This window comes from Bufo gargarizans, chromosome 3, assembly GCF_014858855.1.
Source record: "Bufo gargarizans isolate SCDJY-AF-19 chromosome 3, ASM1485885v1, whole genome shotgun sequence".
NCBI lineage: Eukaryota > Metazoa > Chordata > Amphibia > Anura > Bufonidae > Bufo > Bufo gargarizans.
Genome location: NC_058082.1, coordinates 517905221 through 517923488, shown reverse-complemented (window position 1 = coordinate 517923488; position 18268 = coordinate 517905221). Strand labels below are relative to the sequence as shown.

The 18268-nt window shown below is 46.5% G+C and overlaps 1 protein-coding gene across 5 annotated transcripts in view; it reads left to right on the top strand.

The window, feature by feature from the left end:
• Nucleotides 1-3196: 3196 nt before the first annotated feature.
• The window catches only part of CDKL5 (cyclin dependent kinase like 5), a 402014-nt gene continuing 386942 nt past the window's right edge, over nt 3197-18268 (top strand). For all 5 annotated transcript variants that reach the window (XM_044284001.1, XM_044284003.1, XM_044284000.1 and 2 more), the window contains exon 1: nt 3197-3300. The gene's annotated coding sequence lies outside the window, so the exon portion shown is untranslated. The remainder of the gene's footprint in view (nt 3301-18268) is intronic.

Sequence of the window (18268 nt, the reverse complement as noted above, 5' to 3'; positions counted from 1 at the left end):
GATTTATTTCAAGCTGGCAGCTCAGGGGGCGTGCCCTCTAACCGTCACCGCTTCTATCAGCAGATATAGCTGGAGGAAGTTGAAGGTTAGAACTGAGCAAGGGCTTCCAGCTAAGGGTACTTTCACACTTGCGGCAGTGTGATCGGATCCGCCAATCTGCCGCTGACTGAAAGCATTTGTGAGACGGATCCGGATACGTCTCACAAATGCATTGCAAGGACGGATCCGTATCTCCGCTTGTCATGCGGACAGACGGATACGTCTTGTATATTTTTTCACATTTTTACCGGTCTGCACATGCGCAGGCCGGAAGGACGGATCCGGCATTCCGGCACTAATACATTCCTATGGGAAAAAATGCCGGATCCAGCATTCAGGCATGTCTTCAGTTTTTTTCACCGGAGATAAAACCGTAGCATGCTACGGTTTTATCTTTTGCCTGATCAGTCAAAACGACTGAACTGAAGACATCCTGATGCAAACTGAACGGATTTCTCTCCATTCAGAATGCATGGGGATATGCCTGATCAGTTCTTTTCCAGTATAGAGCCCCTGTGACAGAACGCAGTGCCGGAAAAGAAAAACGCAAGTGTGAAAGTACCCTTAGGGCTCTTTCACACCTGCGTTCTTTTCTTCCGGCATAGAGTTTCGTCGTCAGGGCTCTATGCCGGAAGAATCCTGATCAGTTTTATCCTAATGCATTCTGAATGGAGTGAAATCCGTTCAGGATGCATCAGGATGTCTTCAGTTCCGGAACGGAAAGTTTTTTTTGCCGAAGAAAATACCACAGCATGCTGCGCTTTTTGCTCCGGACAAAAATCCTGAAGACTTGCCGCAAGGCCGGATTCGGAATTAATGCCCACTGAAAGGCATTGATCCAGATCCGGCCTTAAGATAAACGTCGTTTCGGCGCATTGCCGGATCCGACGTTTAGCTTTTTCTGAATGGTTACCATGGCTGCCGGGACGCTAAAGTCCTGGCAGCCATGGTAAAGTGTAGTGGGGAGCGAGGGAGCAGTATACTTACCGTCCGTGCGGCTCCCGGGGCGCTCCAGAGTGACGTCAGGGCGCCCCACGCGCATGGATGACGTGATCACATGGCACGTCATCCATGCGCATGGGGCGCTCTGACATCATTCTGGAGCGCCCCGGGAGCCGCGCGGACTGTAAGTATACCGCTTCCCCTCTCCCCGCTCCTACTATGGCAACCAGGACTTTAATAGCGTCCTGGCTGCCATAGTAACACTGAACGCATTTTGAAGACGGATCCGTCTTCAAATGCTTTCAGTACACTTTCGTTTTTCCGGATCCGGCGTGTAATTCCGGCAAGTGGAGTACATGCCGGATCCGGACAACGCAAGTGTGAAAGAGGCCTTAGTGAGATGGACAGAGTGATGTGGCTCTATATAGATACATTTTATTGAATTATTCAGTGGCTAGGCTACATTTTTTATTACATGCACTTACTAAAGTGTTCAGATCCAGGAGCTGGATCAACCCCTTTAACGTTCTCTGAATTTCCCCTTCAAAGTGACATTCACACTAGAGATGCCTGATTATAATCTCTGTTGGTTTCTCTGAGCAGCAATGTCTGGCATCCTTTAGGCTCCTTCACACTAGCGTTATTCTTTTCTGGTATTGAAATCCGGTAAAGGGTCTCAATACCGGAACAAAACGCATCAGTTTTGTCCTAATGCATTCTGAATGGAAAGCAATCCGTTCAGTATGCATCAGGATGTCTTTCGTTCCGTCTCTTGTACGGTATTTTACCAGACAAAATACCGCACCTTGATACGGTATTTTTTCCGGCCAAAATCCCAGAACAATACAGCACATTTCTATAGAGATGTATTAATGCCGGTCCCAAGTGTTCTGTAAATTGCCGCATCGCCAGATCCGGTTTTCTGGTCTGCGCATGCGCCGGGATATAGGAGGAGCTACTTTCGCTTTTGATCTTTGAAAAAATGTAAAAACCGGATCCTTTATTCCAGATGAGACGCATCCGGCATAACACTAAAAACCGTCTAACAGATCCGGAAAAAAAGGTATCCTTTTGTATATGGCGTTGCTGGAACTGCCTGCCGGATTCTGACAACGCTAGTGTGAAATTAGCCTTAGTCTGTGAATGGGATGGCCTGTATTCTACTGATTCAGGAACGCTGCCCAGTGTGGGAATTTGTTGAGGAGCCGCCCGTCCTGTGAAGAATCGCCTATGATTATATATTTAAATACCATATGATACAACCAGACTGAAGATCATTGTCACATCCTATTATTATCTGAAAACACCTTTCCGGTATTATTACTCCTTGCCGTCCAATATTATTTTCCAAGATGCCACTCTCAGACCGGGCCCGGTGGCAGCTGTTTCTTCCGTTTTCTATACTGTCACTGTATATCATTTCATTGTGTAATACTCTTGAGGGGGCCCTGACCAAATCCTTTAGTCCTCCTCTTCCTGGATGGGCCCTTCTGGGTCAGGGCCCCAAAGCAGCCGCTTCCCCTATAGTTACGGCCCTGCCACACAGGCTGCAGACAGTTACGGCGCTGTTTTAGGAAGAAATAGCCATGTCCTGTACAACTCCCCAGGATTCTGCAGTTTCTTCACATTTTAGTTGCATAGCTCCTCACTGCTTCAAGGAAAGCAACACTACATCCTGATTTCTCCATTCTCTCCCTCACAAACTGTCTTCATGCACATGGCGGATTTATTCCTCTCAGAACCATAAATAATAAAGCCTCTTCACACACATTTGCCTCAAGCCCTGGAGCTCAAACTCCGAACTCCGCTCAAAACTATTGCGTCAGGAACCGCCCCCTCCTGTCATGTACTTATACTAAGTGGGCGTGTTAGATGATAGCCCCACCCCCGCCTGACACTCAGGACGCCTGAAATGATGGTCGCCTAGGAGACAAGCCAGTCTCCGCCCCTACATCTTTCCTTGCCTATCCCGTCCCTCCGCATTCCACACCTGCAGTGTCTCCCGCCTCCCCGCAGTGCCCGCCTTTCGATTGCTACCATTGGTTGTCCCTACCTTCAGTCACGAAGCTGTTCTCTTTCGTAGCTTCCTATTGGTCAAAATGCCCAGTCGTTCAACTCAAGCGTACGTAGGAGACTCCGCTTTGCAGGAAGAGTGGGCAGGTGTTGGCGCAGAGGGGCGTGACAGGGAGGCGTGGTAAAGAGGGTGATGGGCGTGGTCTGACGGTTTCTTCTTCTAGCTGGTGGTATTCAGTAGCTGCCCGATAGGAAAACAGCGACAGAGGCGAGAAGGAGGAGGTGCGGAGAGGATCCCGGGCAGAGGTGAGTGACAGCACTGGCAGCAGCAACAGGAGCTGGGCTTCCCTGTGCCCCCGGGGTCTGGGGTCCCCTCCAGTGGCTTCATCTATGAAATGCAAGCCACAGACGACCCTCTTCTGCATCGTCTGTGCGCTAGACCCCTTCCCTTCATCAGATGCCAGCCTGAACGCCCCCTCACTGCCAACATCTGCAGGCAGGACACCTGACAGCATCCCTCCGGCAGTGGTGCCCTGATGCCAGGCCACACTGGCAGTAATTGGAAAGGTGGCAGGCTGATCCCTGACATCATTTAGGTCTCCTCTTCTCCCTCGCTCATCCTGCTGCATCAGTGCCCACATTGGCAGGGACTGGCCTCATGCCGCCTGAGCTACCCCTGTTCACACTGACATATCCTGCCATTTTCAGTCGGTCTTTGCCTCCCAGCCTGAAGATGTTCCTAGTGTCCAGCCCGGGCCGGTGGGAGTCCTGCTGGGGGGCACCTATTGTTATCCATCCCTGGGCTGGAGGGTGCTGGCCAAACTACGAGGGCATCATATCTGTCTGTATCTATCTATCTCATATCTGTCCATCTATCTAATATCTATCTATCTATCTATCTATCTATCTATCTATCTATCTATATCTCATATCTATATCTCATATCTATCTCCTATCTATCTATCTATCTATCTATCTATCTATCTATCTCATATCTGTCTAATATCTATCTATCTATCTCATATCTGTCCAGCTATCTAATATCCATCCATCTATCTATCTATTCTATCTCATATCTATCTATCTATCTAATATCTATCTATCTATCTATCTATCTCCTATCTATCTATCTATCTATCTATCTATCTATCTATCTATCTATCTATCTCATATCTGTCTAATATCTATCTGTCTCATATCTGTCCATCTATCTAATATCCATCTATCTATATCTCATATCTATATCTCATATCTATCTCATATCTGTCTAATATCTATCTATCTCATATCTGTCCATCTATCTAATATCTATCTATCTATCTATCTATCTATCTATATCTCATATCTATATCTCATATCTATCTATCTCCTATCTATCTATCTATCTCATATCTGTCTAATATCTATCTATCTCATATCTGTCCATCTATCTATCTATCTCATATCTATCTATCTATCTATCTATCTATCTATCTATCTATCTATCTATCTATCTATCTCATATCTGTCCATCTATCTAAAATATCCATCTATCTATCTATTCTATCTCATATCTGTCTATCTATCTATCTATCTATCTATCTATCTATCTATCTATCTATCTCATATCTATATCTCATATCTATCTATCTATCTATCTATCTATCTCCTATCTATCTATCTCCTATCTTTCTATCTATCTATCTATCTATCTATCTATCTCATATCTATCTATCTCATATCTATCTATCTCATATCTATCTATCTCATATCTATCTATCTATCTATCTATCTATCTATCTATCTATCTATCTATCTATATCTCATATCTACCTCTATCAATCATTATTTCTATTACATATACCTAGCCTATTTTACGTAGTTTTTGCTGTTGTATATTTATATATATTTGCCCATTTTAAGTTCAAAATAAAAAGGCTTCATTCTCATGTTGCTCTCCTACTTTCTGGTAGGTGACTGCACATTTGACCGCCACATACGCGTGGCGTTACAATAGAATTACTATGCTTTCAGTAATAGGTTACCAGCTGGGACCACATCACGATTCTGCTCTATATTTAACGTATACGCTGGGAAAAAAGGCTGCAAAAGGGCAGTACACTACGATTTCCATCCTGCAGAGGCCAGTAAAAAACGTTAAGGGCTCGTTCACATGAACGTTTTTTACGTTCTGTATACGCAAAATTCAGTTTCCGTATTTCCATTTTTCAGTTCCGTTCAAAGATAGAACATGTCCTATTATTGCCCGCAAATCACGTTCCGTGGCTCCATTCAAGTCAAGGGGTCTGCAAAAAAAACGGAACACATACGGAATGTACTCCGTATGTCTTCCGTATCCGTTCTGTTTTTGCGGAACCATCTATGGAAAATTTTATGCCCAGCCCAATTTTTTCTATGTAATAACTGTATACTGTATATGCCATACGGAAAAACGGAACAGAATCGGAAACACTACTGAAACAAAAAACGGAAAAACTGATCCGTTAAAAACGGCCTGCAAAACACGGAAAAAGCCATACGGTCGTGTGAACGTACCTTAACATTTACATTTTCGTGACGGGCACCATTGTATGGATCTGTGGGAGGCATCCGTGTAACATATACGTTAATCGTAAGACAAAAACGTGATGTGAACCCCTCAGGTCCCGTCGGCAGCTTCTTGGGCGCCACTTGTTGTATGGAAGGAGTTCCTCATAACTGATCTGTTGTGTTTGGGTTGGAATAAGATGTATGTTGGTGTAAAAATGTCTACTTTCTGGTAGGATAGAATTGAGGTTTATGCAGATGGCCGCCGGGCACCAGTTCTGGGCTGATCTGTAGATTCTAGTTGCATGTGATGATCTCTAGGTTGATCATATTGGGAGTTGTAACCCAGCTTTCCTGAAGTCCTGAGCAGAAAATGATACATCCCCTGTATATAGAACACTGCATACAGGGCTGTCTTTACCAAGGGGCAAAAGGGGCAGCTTCCCCGGGCCCAGTTGCTCCTGGGGGGCCCAAGACAGCTGCCTCTTGAGCCCTGCTAGCCACTGCCCTGGGTGTCAAGCTGTCAGCTACACAGGGGGTGCTGCCATGCCATGCCTGCCGGCACTGAGTCCAGGCATCGTACTGTGTTAGAGCTGTGAATGTGATCTAGGACCTTAGATGACATCATCACCATGTGACCAGTAACCTTGCAATATTACTGGCCACATGGCTATGATGTCATCACAGGTCCTACCAGGAGTGTTGCAGAAGTTAACTGTGGAGCTTTTTTGTGTGAAGATTACATCAGAAAAAGGTGACAGGGGCTGTTATGTTAATATACTGTAAACTACTGTATAGTGGGGTGCTGTATACTGTGGGGGGCCTGTATACTGTGTGGGGGGCCTGTATACTGTGTGGGGGGCCTGTATACTGTGTGGGGGGCCTGTATACTGTGTGGGGGGCCTGTATACTGTGTGGGGGGCCTGTATACTGTGTGGGGGGCTGTATACTGTGGGGGGGCCTGTATACTGTGTGGGGGCCTGTATACTGTGGGGGCCTGTATAGTGTGGGGGGCCCTGTATAGTGTGGGGGGCTGTATATTGTGGAGTGCTATACTGCTGTACTGTATACTGTGGGTGCTGTATAGTGTGGACTGCTATACTGCTGTACTGTATAGTGTGGGGGGCTGTATCGTGTATAGTTTGGGGTGCTGTATACGGTGAGGTGTTGTATACTGTGGGGTGCTGTATACTCTGGGCTGCTATACTGCTCTACTATATACTGTGGGGTACTGTATAGTGTGGGGTGCTATACTGCATACTGTGTGGTGCTGTATACTACAGGGTGCTATACTGCATACTGTGGGGTGATGGTGTGCACTGTAACACTAGGGTGAGCCGAGCCCTGGTCTCCTTCCTGCAGAGCGGTGCCCACTTCCAGCCTGAGCCCAGCTGCCCAGAACACTGATCCTGAGCTGGAGTCTTCAGAATTGGAAGTATTTACAGTCATTCACTGGACTCTACCAGATGTGTGGATTTTTTGTGTGTGTGTTGTGGTGGAGGGCGTGATTGCCTGCTAAGGTGTGGGAAGGCGGGATCCAGGGGCCCAAGTAAATTTTTGCCCAGGGTCCAATCAATATTAAAGACGGCCCTGACTGCATATGTTAGCTGATAACAACTAAATCATTGGGGATCTGACGGATGGGATCCCTACCGACTACTAGAATAGGGCTCTGTGCCCCCTGTTTAAAGGGCTTCTGTCACTCCACTAAATTCATATTTTTTTTTTTTGGTCTCCCTACAATCCTTATGCTGCGATTTCTTAATATATATAGCTATTACACTGTTTGGTTCAGTAGTTCTATCAAAAAACTGACTTTTATATTATGCAAATTACCTCTCTAGCAGCAGGTAGGGCGGCTACCTGCTGCTAGCAGCCGCATCCTCCATTCATAATGACGCCCCCTCCTCATGTTGATTGACAGGGCCAGCGGACGCGCTCGTCCTCTGACTGGCCCTGTCTGCGTTTTAAATCTCGCGCCGGTCTTCAGTTGGCGCAGGCGCACTCAGAGGAGGACGCTCGCTCGGCCGCTCCATCCTCAGTGCGCCTGCGCCGGGTGTACATGTGACGTCATCGGCACAGGCGCGCTGAGGATGGAGCCGCTGAGCGAGCGTCCTCCTCTGAGTGCGCCTGCGCTAACTGAAGACCGGCGCGAGATTTAAAACGAAGACAGGGCCAGTCAGAGGACGAGCGCGTCCGCTGGCCCTGTCAATCAACATGAGGAGGGGGCGTCATTATGAATGGAGGATGCGGCTGCTAGCAGCAGGTAGCCGCCCTACCTGCTGCTAGAGAGGTAATTTGCATAATATAAAAGTCAGTTTTTTGATAGAACTACTGAACCAAACAGTGTAATAGCTATATATATTAAGAAATCGCAGCATAAGGATTGTAGGGAGACCAAAAAAAAAAAAATGAGTTTAGTGGAGTGACAGAAGCCCTTTAAATGGAACAGTGGTCGAGCGTGTGTGCTGCTACTCCATGCAAGTCTATGGGACTGACAGCGATAACTACAGCATCAGTATCTTTGTCAGACCCATAGACTTTGAATGGCGTGGCAGTGCATATGAAACCCCTTAGTACCAGAATACCAGACACTTTCACACAGTTTTTTAATGGTGTTTTGGAGCACTTTTATAGACTCCATAGCTTTTTTTAGTTTTTTGCACCTGCAGTTTTTGGTGCATTTGGCCTCCTGCACACGAACGTTGTGTGCATCCGTGGCAGTTGTGCCGTTTTCCGTTTTTTTTCACGGACCCATTGACTTTCAATGGGTCCGTGGAAAAATCGGAAAATGCACCGTTTGGCAGCCGCATCCGTGAGCCGTGTTTCCTGGCCGTGAAAAAAATATGACCTGTCCTATTTTTTTCACGGCCAACGGTTCACGGGCCCATTCAAGTCAATGGGTCCGTGAAAGAACACGGATGCACACAAGATTGGCATCCGTGTCCGTGATCCGTGGCCGTAGGTTAGTTTCATACAGACGGATCCGAAGATCCGTCTGCATAAAAGCTTTTTCAGAGCTGAGTTTTCACTTCGTGAAAACTCAGATCCGACAGTATATTCTAACACAGAGGCGTTCCCATGGTGATGGGACGCTTCTAGTTAGAATACACTACAAACTGTGTACAAGACTGCCCCCTGCTGCCTGGCAGCACCCGATCTCTTACAGGGGGATATGATAGTGCGGCACCTGAAGGGGTTAATTGTACTATCATATCCCCCTGTAAGAGATCAGGGCTGCCAGGCAGCAGGGGGCAGACCCCCCCCCCCCTCCCCAGTTTGAATATCATTGTGCGGCCCCCCCCCTCCCCTGTTGTTAACTCGTTGGTGGCCAGTGTGCGCACCTCCCTCCCTCCCTCTATTGTTTTAATACATTGGGGCCAGTGTGCGCGCGCCCCCAACCCCCCCCCTCCCTCCCTCTATTGTTTTAATACATTGGGGCCAGTGTGCGCACCCCCCAACCCCCCCCCCCCTCCCTCTATTGTAATAATAGCATTGGGTTCCAGTGTGCGCACCCCCCCCCCCCCCCCCCCCCCCGATCATCGGTGGCAGCGGAGTAGAAGATTTTCATACTTACCTGGCTGCTGGCTGCTGCGATGTCTGCGTCCGGCCGGGAGCTCCTCCTACTGGTAAGTGACAGCAATGCGCCGCACAGACCTGTCACTTACCAGTAGGAGGAGCTCCCGGCCGGACACAGAGATCGCAGCAGCCAGCAGCCAGGTAAGTATGAATCTTCTACTCCGCTGCCACCAATGATCGGGGGGGGGGGGGGGGGGGGCACACTGGCCCCAATGCTATTATTACAATAGAGGGAGGGAGGGTTGGGGGGGCGCGCACACTGGCCCCAATGCTATTATTACAATAGAGGGAGGGAGGGGGGGGGGGGGGGGGACACTGGCCCCAATGCTATTATTACAATAGAGGGAGGGAGGGGGGTGCGCACACTGGCCACCAACGAGTTAACAATAGGGGAGGGGGGGGGCCCACTGGCCACCAATGAGTTAAAAACAGGGGGGGGGGGGTCTGCCCCCTGCTGCCTGGCAGCACCTGCCAGGCAGCAGGGGGCAGTCATGTACACAGTTTTTTTGTATATTCTAATCTGAAGCGTCTCCATCACCATGGGAACGCCTCTGTGTTAGAATATACTGTCGGAAATGAGTTTCACGATGTAGCTCATATCCGACAGTATATTCTAACATAGAGGCGTTCCCATGGTGATGGGGACGCTACAAGTTAAAATATACCATCGGATTGGAGAAAACTCCAATCCGATGGTATAACAGAACTCCAGACTTTACATTGAAAGTCAATGGGGACGGATCCGTTTGAAATGGCACCATATTGTGTCAACATCAAACGGATCCGTCCCCATTGACTTGCATTGTAATTCAGGACGGATCCGTTTGGCTCCGCACGGCCAGGCGGACACCAAAATGACTTTTTTTTCATGTCCGTGGATCCTCCAAAAATCAAGGAAGACCCACGGACGGAAAAACGGTCACGGATCACGGACCTACGGACCCCGTTTTTGCGGACCGTGTAAAAAAACGTTCGTGTGCAGGAGGCCTTTCTTTGTGTGTTAAAATCACCAGCTAAAGATGTTAGCTGCCGGTCTGTGGGAAATGTGAACTGTAGGACACACAAGCGGTTTTCCTGGGTCTCTGGCAGTTTGAAAAATGCAACAGGTTGAAGATTTTTCAATATAAAAATAAAAAAACACTGCTAAAATAACTGTATAAAAACTGCAGACGATATAGCAAAAACAGAGCGGTTTTTATGACTTTTTTCTAGTGAACACAGGACGTCAGAGCAAAATCGTGTGTGTTCAGGAGGCCTAATTAGTGGTGCTCACGCAGACAAACAGCTTTCCCAGTAACAGAATCTAAGAAACGAATTAATAAAATGCCTTTACCAGCTCCAGAAGAGCGCAACATAAAAAGGCTTAGGAGTCAGGACTTATGCACACGAATGTATTTTCTTTCCGTGTCCATTCCGTTTTTTGTGTTCCGTATACGGACCGAATACGGAACCATTTATTTCAATGGATCCGCAAAAAAATTAAAGGAAGGTACTCCATATGCCTTCCATTTCCGTATTTCTATTCCTTTCAAACATAGAACATGTCCTATTATTGCCCGCAAATAACGATCCGTGGCTCCATTCAAGTCAATGGGTCCTTTTTTGCGTAACCATACATGAAAAATGTTATGGCCAGCCCAATGTACTTACTGTTTAAACATTATCGTATGTTTCCGTTTGCAATCTGCAAAAAACGGTTAAAAAACGGAAACCAAGCGGAAAAACGGAACGGCAAAATGGAACGGAAGCGGAAACACTACTGTAACAAGAAACGGAACAACGGACCCGTGAAAAACGGACCTTAAAATACTAAAAAAGCCATACGGTTGTGTGCAGGAGGCCTTAGGCTACATGCAGTGACCGTTAAGGGCTCGTTCACACAACTGTGTGAAGCCCGTGCCCTTATTGCGGACCGCATTTGCGGATCCGCAATACACAGGTCCCGTTCCGTGTCCATTCTGCATCACGGATGCGGACCCATTCATTTTAATGGGTCTGCAAACCCGGAGATGCAGAACGGTGCGGAACGGAACCACGAAATAGAACACTACGGAAGCACTACAGAGTGCTTTCTGAGGTTCCGTTCCGTGCTTCTGCACCGCAAAAAGATAGAGCTTGCTCTATCTTTTTGCGGAACGGAGGGATCGTGGACCCATTCAAGCGATCCCTATGCGGCTGCCACACGGCAGGTGCCCGTGCTTAGCGGACCGCAATTTGCAGGCTTCACACGGTCGTCTGAACAAGCCCTAACAGTGGATACACTGTCAGTTTTTCATGGTCATTTTGCATCCACGTGTGCATCTATTTTTCTGGTCATCTAGCTGTTTTTTACAGCTGCTTTGCATCCATTTTGTGTCCTTTTATAATGACCATTAAAAACTGATGTAGTTCATTGTCTTTTTTTTTTTTTTTCTTTAACCCAAACCCTGCAGTGCCCTCAGTGTACTTAATACCCTCTATAGTGCCCCAGTATATCTAAGTTATCTCACATAGTGCCCCAGTATATCTAAATACCCCCACATAGTGCTCCACTATATCTAATAACTTGCACATAGTGCCCAAGTATATCTGAGTGTGCCCCATAGTGCCCCAGTACAACTAAGTTCCCTCGCAAAGTGCCCCAGTATATCTAAGTGCCCCCATAGTGCCCCAGTATATCTAAGTGCCCTCACATAGTGCCCCAGTATATCTAAGTGCCCCCATAGTGCCCCAGTATATCTAAGTGCTATCCCATAGTGCCCGAGTATATCAGAGTGCCTTCCATAGTGCCCCAGTATATCTAAGTGCCCTCCCATAGTGCCCCAGTATATCTAAGTGCCCTCACATAGTGTTCCAGTATATTACAGTGTGCCCCATAGTGCCCAAATACATCTAAGTTCCTTCACATAGTGCCCCAGTATATCTGAGTGCCCCCATAGTGCCCCAGTATATCTGAGTGCCCCCATAGTGCCCCAGTATATCTAAGTGCTATCCCATAGTGCCCGAGTATATCTGAGTGCCTCCCATAGTGCCCCAGTACAGCTAAGTGCCCTCACATAGTGCCCCAGTATATCTGAGTGCCTCCGATAGTGCCCCAGTACAGCTAAGTGCCCTCACATAGTGTCCCAGTATATCTAAGTGCCCCAGTATATCTAAGTGCCCTCACATAGTGTTCCAGTATATTACAGTGTGCCCCATAGTGCCCAAATACATCTAAGTTCCTTCACATAGTGTCCCAGTATATCTGAGTGCCCCCATAGTGCCCCAGTATATCTGAGTGCCCCCATAGTTCCCCAGCCCAGATAGCAATGATAACTTGCCACAAACTTGCAGCAGGGTTAAATTGTAACTCTTGTTAACTTGCTGCACACATTCTCTGGCAAGTTGTACACTTGCAGAGCACTTGCAGCACAAATTCTAGTTGACACTTTTTCGACTTGCAGTAAATTTGCTTGGCAAGTCTCTAGCAAGAGCATAATAGCTTAACGAGAACTTGCAGCAAGTTTGCAAAAGCAAGTTAATCTGGGGACTTGCAAAGCAGACTTGCTGCACGTTCGCAACATACTTGTGAAGCTTGGCAAGTCTGCAATAGCTTAGCAAGTCATTTTCAAAATTGCAGCACAATTACTTGCTATCTGGGAGTATATCCAAGTGCCCTCACATAGTGCCCCAGTATATCTAAGTGCCCTCACATAGTGCCCCAGTATATCTGAGTGCCATCACATAGTGCCCCAGTATATCTGAGTGCCATCACATAGTGCCCCAGTATATCTGAGTGCCTCCCATAGTGCCCCAGTACAGCTAAGTGCCCTCACATAGTGTTCCAGTTTATTACAGTGTGCCCCATAGTGCCCAAATACATCTAAGTTCCTTCACATAGTGTCCCAGTATATCTGAGTGCCCCCATAGTGCCCCAGTATATCTGAGTGCCCCCATAGTGCCCCAGTATATCTAAGTGCTATCCCATAGTGCCCGAGTATATCTGAGTGCCTCCCATAGTGCCCCAGTACAGCTAAGTGCCCTCCCATAGTGCCCCAGTAAGTCTAAGTGCCCTCCCATAGTGCCCCAGTATATCTGAGTGCCTCCCATAGTGCCCCAGTATATCTAAGTGCCCTCACATAGTGCCCCAGTATATTTGAGTGCCTCACATAGTGCCCCAGTACAGCTAAGTGCCCTCACATAGTGTCCCAGTATATCTAAGTGCCCTCACATAGTGTTCCAATATATTACAGTGTGCCCCATAGTGCCCAAATAAGTTCCTTCACATAGTGCCCCAGTATATCTGAGTGCCCCCATAGTGCCCCAGTATATCTGAGTGCCCCCATAGTTCCCCAGTATATCTAAGTGCCCTCACATAGTGCCCCAGTATATCTAAGTGCCCTCACATAGTGCCCCAGTATATCTGAGTGCCTCCCATAGTGCCCCAGTATAGCTAAGTGCCCCCACAAAGTGCCCCAGTATATCTAAGTGCCCCCATAGTGTCCCAGTATATCTAATTGCCTCACATAGTGATCCAGTATAGCTAAGTGCCCTCACATAGTGCCCACGTATATCTAAGTGCTGGCACATAGTGCCCCAGTATATCTAAGTGCCGTCACATAGTCCCCCAGTATATCTAAGTGCCGTCACATAGTGCCCCAGTATATCTGAGTGCCGTCACATAGTGCCCTAGTATAGCTAAGTGCCCCCATAGTGTCCCAGTATATCTGAGTGCCTCCCATAGTGCCCAAGTATATCTAAGTGCCCCATAGTGGCCCAGTATATCTGAGTGCCTCCCATAGTGCCCCAGTATATCTAAGTGCCCCAGTATATCTGAGTGCCTCCCATAGTGCCCCAGTATAGCTAAGTGCCCTCACATAGTGTCCCAGTATATCTGAGTGCCGTCACATAGTGCCCCAGTATATCTGAGTGCCTCCCATAGTGCCCCAGTATATCTAAGTGCCCCAGTATATCTGAGTGCCTCCCATAGTGCCCCAGTATAGCTAAGTGCCGTCACATAGTGCCCCAGTATATCTAAGTGCCGTCACATAGTGCCCCAGTATATCTGAGTGCCGTCACATAGTGCCCTAGTATAGCTAAGTGCCCCCATAGTGTCCCAGTATATCTGAGTGCCTCCCATAGTGCCCCAGTATATCTAAGTGCCCCAGTATATCTGAGTGCCTCCCATAGTGCCCCAGTATAGCTAAGTGCCCTCACATAGTGTCCCAGTATATCTGAGTGCCGTCACATAGTGCCCCAGTATATCTGAGTGCCTCCCATAGTGCCCCAGTACAGCTAATTGCCCTCACATAGTGCTCCAGTATATCTAAGTGCCCCAGTATATAAAAGTGCCCCCACATAGTGCTCCAGTATATATAAGGCCCTCTCCCCAACACCTTACCACTTGCATGTGTGGAAACGCTCGGTCTCCACTGGAGGCAGCAGTTGCTGATGCATCGTGATCATGTGACTTCACAACGCTGGGAGCGTCAGGCCCTGCTGCCTTCAGTGTGGAGCAAGTGTTCCCTTGTGTGTAAGTGGTGAATATTTTTTTTTTTATACTTTAACCCCTGAAAGACCCTTTTTTTTACATAGTGTCCCCATTTTAATTGGCCGTTAGATGGTGCACTGCTGTCTAAACAGCTGTTAAAAATTAGCCCATTGATCTCAATGGGGTCTGTCTGGCCGTTACATGTCCTATTTCTTTACGCCAGCTCTTCGCTGTCCATTAAATACATGGTCCTATGAATAGCCCCACAGACTTTGGTCCTGAAAATGGCGTTTTTCCACTGTTGTGTGAATGTACCCTTATTTGGGGATTTTTTTGCTTAAAAGGATTGTCCGGGTTCAGAGCTGAATCCGGACATCCGCTCCCCTTCACTCATTTAACATGTCTGAGTGGAGCATTTCTTTACTACCGGTGATGTTCGTTGAATCCACGTTAAGAATGGACAGATTGCTTCTTTTTTCCATGGTGCGGTTTTTAAAACCGCAAGTGGAAAAAAATTAATTCCTATGCGAATTCCCCATTGAAATTGAAGGGGAAGACTTGCATAAATTTTTTGCAATTTTTGTTTTAGCCTGGAATTAGCGCTAAAATCTGCGTAAAAAAATCTCTGTGAACCATTAGGCCCTTGCAGATGAATGTTTGTCACGCTGCAAGTCCGCAGTGCAGTTCCCGTCCTGACCTTCCAGCACTGACGGGGTCGCATAGCATTATATTGATTTTTGATGCTGTGTAACCCTTAGGCCCCCTTCACACAGGCGAGATTTCCGCGTGGATGCGATGCGTGAGTTGAACGCATTGCACCTGCACTGAATCCGGACCCATTCATTTCTATAGGGCTGTGCACATGAGCAGTGATTTTCACGCATCACTTGTGCGTTGTGTGAAAATCGCAGCAAGCTCTATTTTGTGCGTTTTTCACGCAACGCAGGCCCCATAGAAGTGACTGGGGCTGCGTGAAAATTGCAAGCATCCGCAAGCAAGTGCGGCTGCCCAGCGATTTTCACGCACAGTTGCTAGGAGGTGATCGGGATGGGGACCCGATCATTATTATTTTCCCTTATAACATGGTTATAAGGGAAAATAATAGCATTCTGAATACAGAATGCATAGTACAATAGCGCTGGAGGGGTTAAAAAAAGCATCTCTTCTGTCTTCTGTGAGGAATAGGACCTTTGATGATGTCATTACGTTCATCACATGATCCGTCACATGATCCATCACCATGGTAAAAGATCAAGTGATGTCATCAAAGGTCCTTTTCCTCACAGAAGAAGACAGAAGAGATGCCGGCTGCGCGAACAAGTGGATTAAGGTGAGTTATATTTTATTTATTTTTTTATTTAACCCCTCCAGCGCTATTGTACTATGCATTCTGTATTCAGAATGCTATTATTTTCCCTTATAACCATGTTCTAAGGGAAGATAATACAATTTACACAACCTTGAACCCAAACCTGAACTTCTGTGAAGAAGTTCGGGTCTGGGTACCACATTCAGTTTTTTATCACGCGCGTGCAAAACGCATTGCACAAGCGCGCGATAAAAACTGAACAACGGAACGCAATCGCAGTCAAAACTGACTGCAATTGCATACCTACTCGCGCGGGTTTGCCGCAACGCATCCGGACCTTATCCGGACACGCTCGTGTAAACGAGGCATTACAGTACTGGAATGTATTGGATAACACTGGCAGCATTATGTCAGTGTTATCCAATACATTCCAGAACTGTAAGGGTTACGTAGCATCAGAAATCAATATAATGCTTCGTGACCCCGACAGCGCTGGGAGGTCAGACCGGGAGCTGCACTGCGGACTCGCAGCGTGACACACGCTCGTCTGCAAGGGGCCTTAAAACCGTGAATAGAAATAATCCACTCTGTTTGTATTACTATGCAGTTTTCCTATTGAAATCAATAGAGGTGTACTGCAAATTTTTTCAACATGGGTTTTAGACGCGAAATGCAAATCGGGCTTCGGCAACTTCCCCAGTGTCAAATATATCTACCTTATTCTGTCCCAGTTCCACATCGCTGGATCCAGTTTTGATTAAATAGTAACAAAGTGACGTCTGCGGCATGCATTGAGGGATGTGGTACAATGCGAAATACTTTCCCATAATGACCAATCAGAATTCAGCTTTCACTTTCTAAACTAAACTTGAAAAAAACAAATAATGAACCCTTATTGGTTGCCAGGCAACACGGCTGCTTTTTTTCAGAGACAGTTTTGCTCCATGGGGGGTCAGCTTGGGGGTTTTGAAGATTGGTATATGTGTATAACGTGTTTAGGGTACGTCTGCAGCGAATCCAGAAAAAAAACGTGCCGCAGAATCTGCTGGAATAGAGCAGGTTTTCGTGGAGACATCTCTCCCCGGATCACACTAGGTCTTCCTCTGTATGTCACTGGTAACACCGCAGCATGTATTGACCCGACGCAGATCAAGCCAGTTGACTCTGTGGGTTTTCTCCACAACGCGTGGATATTTCCGAAATTTACTCCACTTTTCTGATACTATAAATTTAAATGTACCCCAACTCTTTTCTAAGTTTATCTGCAGGAAATAAAAATCATCATATATCACCTAGCCTTCTTAGGTCTCATGCATATGGCGGTCATGTACAGAAGTCCCATGCACATCTATCTATCTCATATCTATCTATCTCCAGTATCTATGTTATCTATCTATCTATCTATCTATCTATCTATCTATCTCATATCTATCTATCTATCTATCTATCTATCTATCTATCTATCTATCTATCTCCAGTATCTATGTTATCTATCTATCTATCTATCTATCTATCTATCTATCTATCTATCTATCTATCTATCTATCTCATATCTATCTATCTATCTATCTATCTCTATCTCCAGTATCTATATATTATCTAATATCTATCTATCTATCTATCTATCTATCTATCTCATATCTATCTAGCTCTATCTCCAGTATCTACAGTGGAGGAAATAATTATTTGACCCCTCACTGATTTTGTAAGTTTGTCCAATGACAAAGAAATGAAAAGTCTCAGAACAGTATCATTTCAATGGTAGGTTTATTGTAACAGTGGCAGATAGCACATCAAAAGGAAAATCGAAAAAATAACTTTAAATAAAAGATAGCAACTGATTTGCATTTCATTGAGTGAAATAAGTATTTGAACCCTCTAACAAAAAAAGACTTAATACTTGGTGGAAAAACCCTTGTTTGCAAGCACAGAGGTCAAACGTTTCTTGTAATTGATGACCAAGTTTGCGCACATTTTAGGAGGAATGTTGGTCCACTCCTCTTTGCAGATCATCTCTAAATCCCTAAGGTTTCGAGGCTGTCTCTGTGCAACTCTGAGCTTGAGCTCCCTCCATAGGTTTTCGATTGGATTAAGGTCCGGAGACTGACTAGGCCACTCCATGACCTTAATGTGCTTCTTCTTGAGCCACTCCTTTGTTGCCTTTGCTGTATGTTTTGGGTCATTGTCGTGCTGGAACACCCATCCACGACCCATTTTCAGTTTCCTGGCAGAGGGAAGGAGGTTGTCGCTCAGGATTTCACGATACATGGCTCCGTCCATTTTCCCGTTTATGCGAATAAGTTGTCCTGTGCCCTTAGCAGAAAAACACCCCCAAAGCAAAATGTTTCCACCCCCATGCTTGACGGTGGGGACGGTGTTTTGGGGGTCATAGGCAGCATTTTTCTTCCTCC